Source organism: Cyprinodon variegatus, unplaced genomic scaffold (genome assembly GCF_000732505.1).
Source record: "Cyprinodon variegatus isolate N-32 unplaced genomic scaffold, C_variegatus-1.0 Scaffold550, whole genome shotgun sequence".
Classification (NCBI taxonomy): domain Eukaryota; kingdom Metazoa; phylum Chordata; class Actinopteri; order Cyprinodontiformes; family Cyprinodontidae; genus Cyprinodon; species Cyprinodon variegatus.
Window position 1 is genome coordinate 284,250 of NW_015151003.1, and position 4,605 is coordinate 288,854.

Below are 4,605 nucleotides of genomic sequence, written 5' to 3' on the forward strand. Positions count from 1 at the left end.
AGCTTCTGCTGTGCAGAAAATCTATTATTGACATTTTATATGTGTTTGAAAAAATAAATCTGATAATTTAGAGATATTTTTCCCCTCAGAAGGACTACAGTCAAATTTATCAGTAAGATTATGATGCATCCATAAAAAATATGCAGATCTAAATAAAATTTTTGTGTTTATAAATGGGTCTACCAACAAGTCTGAGTTCATTAGTCGATCATAAAAAAAGACTATCGCAGAAAAAATGTGTTGATAAAATTTGAGGAATTAGATTTATTTTTAAGACAAATTTATAGTTTCTTTTTCACAAAAGATGAGATTATTCACAACAAACTGAAAACACCGCTGTGTACTCATGTATATTTTAATGTAAACTTTATCTGTATTGATTTAACATTTGAGGGTCAGAGTTTAAAAACAACCAATGTCATTACAAAAAAAAATAATAATAATAATAATTAAGTCACTGATGTAGTAAAATACGGTTAATTTTCCAGTTTTTACTTGGAGCTGCAGATATCAGCTGCTTTCACTGAGCTTGCTTGTAAGTGTTGTGTTTTTCCACAAGGGAGTAGCAGATAACAATTTATTCTTCTCCAAGAGCTGAAAGGAAGACTTCTTGCTCAAGTGCAAGAGAAAATTGAGAGTCTTTTCAGACCTTAGATTTTCTCTCATCCTCACTTTGCTGTAACTGGCTGCTTATTTCAGCACCACCATGAAGAGAGAATTAATCTTTTCACAGAGTCTCCCCGCAAATCAATAAACCAGAACTGTTTTTTTGCACATTAACTTTGTTTTTTGAGAGGGAGATAGGACTCTACGTACACACATGTTTCCATATACTTAGCTTTTATTACCTCTTACATATTTTTAAAGTTATTAAGGGTGCTGGATTATTAGTTTTGCTGCTAATCATGTACACAGGAAAATGGATGCCAAACACCTTGTTGAAGAAAGAGTACTTCTTTTAGTTTTTTGTATTTTATGACTTTATTATGAGAGGGCTTACAGTGACAAAAATGACCAAATACAAAAATAAAAGAAAAACATTTCAACAGCATTTATATGATAGAAAATTATTCAGATATTATCAAATATAAATCAACTATCATGTCAATCAACTATCTAATCAAATATTGTTTGATTAGATAGTTGATTGACATGTAGCTCAGAAGCTGTTTCAGTTGTGATTTATTATAGAATTAATCCAATCAATACTATCAGGTATCTTTGTGTACTTATTGTCACAAGGCTCAGAAATGAAGGACTCAAATGCAAGACCTGACACAGTGGATTAAAACTCAAAGTTCTTTTAATTCAGTCCAGGGTTGAATGCTAAGCTCAAAAGACTAAGACGAACTGGCAAAGGGAAGCGGCAAGGGTGGGAACTAAATACTCTAACAAACAAAAGAGGAGCACATACACCAGGTGAATTGCATTAGGCTGTGGCAGATCCTGATTGCAGGAAGGAACTCAGGAAGTGAAGCTGCCTAAAACGAGAGAGGAAATGAGTACCAAAATAAAACAGGAAGTGAAAAGACAAGGTAATAAAAGTGACATCAATCTAATCAGGACTGCCCCTGACACTTATACAGTGTGGAACCCTCAGTTTCTTGGTTTGCAGCCACCACTCCATATGCCTTTCCATCCTCACAGACTAATGGATCTCCAGAATCTCCCTATAATCAAAGACACAGAATATTGAGACTGTGTTGGAAAAACATTTAAGTGAATTTTTTTTCTCTACAAAAAAAAATATATATACCTCCGTTGGTCCGATTTCTCCTTTGGAACAGTATACATTTTCTTTGACACACAGCTCATTATCAACGAGGTTGACACTGGCCTTGTTCGCCAAAGCAATAAGTTGTACATTTATGGTAATCTCTGCCTTTTCAGACAACTAGATGAAAGAGATTGGAGATAGTATTGAACAGAAAAAAGTACTATATACTTTCATACATTTATTGCATGTTAAAACATAATGAGTAATGCTAATGAAAGATATGAAAAAAACCCAACCATGCTATTTGGTATAATGATTATAATAGATAAAGTTATTAGATAATTTTACCTTCAGCAGCATTATGTCACTTGTATAATCACTTTCATTGTAGTTGTCATGTATAAAAGCTTCCTTCACAGACAGTTTTTATGTTCCTTTGAGTATTTGTGTAACCCAAGAAAAACTTTATGGGACCTAAAAAAATAAAGTGTTTAATGTTTTTCTTTCTTTGTCTGTTTGCTGCCATGGTGGAGGCTTCATCCAACTGAACTACATAATCATGTCATACTGACTTGGCCTGGAACTCGGCTGCGGTCATCATAAAAAATCATCACGGATAAGGAATCCCCCACAGTGTTTTTTTTTTTTTTCGTTATTCTCCTTCATCAGCTCAACAAGCACCATATACACCACTTTCTCCACCAGAGGGCGTACTAGATCTCCTGGAGCAAGAGCTGATTGCTACCACCTGTCGCTCATCTGCTCATCAGGAGATCTGTATTTAAGGAGTTAGAGGACTTCTCTCCAGTTCCAGAGTGTTTGCCAGATCATTATTATTACAAAAATCACAAAGACTAAAAAGTACAGTAAAACTTTGATCCATTTTAACTGTACATTCTATAATAGAAACTCACCTTGACTTTGTAAAGTCATTGCAAGCATCAGTAAAGCCAGTGAACAGTGGATGAACATGATGAGATCACAATCCAGTCAAGCTGCTGAGGAGTGACAACATCTCTGAAAACATCCCTTTTTATACGCTGGCAGGCTGCATAGGCTGATGATGCAGATTTGGACTGTAACCTTTGGCAAACCACACATTTTCCATTTTTCTTTTTATATACTGCACAGACAGAAAACCCTGAATCGTGGAGTGCTTCCGTTTTAACAGTGAAAACTGTTTGATTAACAGCTTTACATTTTGGGTTACCTCTAATAAAATGTTTCATCTCACATAATGTTTTGTGTTATAATGTATTATCATTTTGAAAACTGTAAAGTATGTAGTCTTTTGTTATAAATTTCACCTTTTTTTACAGGGTGTTGTCATCATGTCTTGTTCATCAAGCTATATTTATCGATATCTGCATGGTGCTTAGCTGTCCCTTTGCTGTTTGCACACCAGCTTCCCCCAGTGTGAGACAGTAAAGGATATTTTTATTTTACTTTTAAAGTAACAATTTAAGTAAAAACTAAAAAAGAATCAAGGTTGAGTTTAATGAAAAACGTCATGGTTTTTAAACACAGAAATTACCCTAAAAAATAAGCTGGAAATGAACTCCTGTCAAACTGTAAAGTATATGTAAGATGCCACAATTTCTTGATTGGTGGCTGGGAGACAATTGGATCATAAAGTTGGGAAAGACAGATGAAGACAAATAAATCCTTAATTAACTAAACAGAAAGGACTACATTTAATAGTTATTTTTGTAAGAGAATAACTAAAAACAAGATTAAAGAGAACATAGATAAAACTGTGGAAGCCATCAAAATTAGATAAATGTCTGCTTTTTTTATTTTTGTTTGCAGCAATTATTTTCCCAGGTAATATCTGGAAATGTTCATCAAGATGTTCATCAAATTTATCTGAACCCACTTTTAATGGTTGTCGTGCAGCGAGAGAGCGAGATGGAAGAGATATCTGCCACAAAGAAACTGCTGGCCTAAAATTTTTGATAGGAACATCATCTACCCAGTTTTCAATCAATAACATCTTGCCACAGTACCAGTAGCGATTAGCAAAACAGCTTGGTGATGGTGATTTTGCAATGTACTATAAAATATGAGACTAACTGTTGCATTTTTAACAGTACTTTTTAATAGGGATCATCCTAGAAAGAAGACAATAAGTTCAACTAACAGTTTTAAACATCACTAGAAGCGGGGTATTGGTGTGGTAATAAAACTCTTTCAGCCTCTTTATAGAAGCTTTTCTACAAGTATCACTATGATAAAGAGACACAAAGTGCATGCAGGGTTTGTGGTACAGAGATCCACCAACATATCTGACCAAACCAAAAAAAACAGGAAGGCATGTTTCTGTGAATCCTATCTTTATGGCTCTTTCTATAGGCAACCTCTGCATGTGAACTTGTAGAGAAGAAGGCAAAAAGAATGAACAACTGCTCAATCACTTTTTTTTTTCCTCAAGGGCCAGCCTTGCTATAGGGGTTACAATAGAGAGTAGTATATGTAGTAGTATAGCTGCTGGGATAGAAATTATAGATTTTTTTTTTCAGTGCTAAAAAGCTGCAATATAACATCCATCCATCTTCTACCACCTGTCCATCAGTCTCACAGGTGCTGGGGTTTAGTTCCAGCAGTTTATGGGCGAAAGGTAAGGTCCACCCTGGATGGGTTGTTTTTGGTCAAGTTGTTGAACTGTTGATTAAGAATTTTGTTTTGGTAAAGGCATAGCCTCGTGAGACCATCCTGATCTCACGAGCTTTCAAGATTTCACTCGCTAATCAGTCTGGAGACTCCCCGTTGAAGAAAATTTGGAGCCGTTCACCAAACGAACGTCCAGTCAGCGTTGGTTTTGAGGCGGGTTGAGGTGTGACGCAACGAGAAGCACGACAGTTCAGTCTAAAGAACATGGCGGCTTCAGC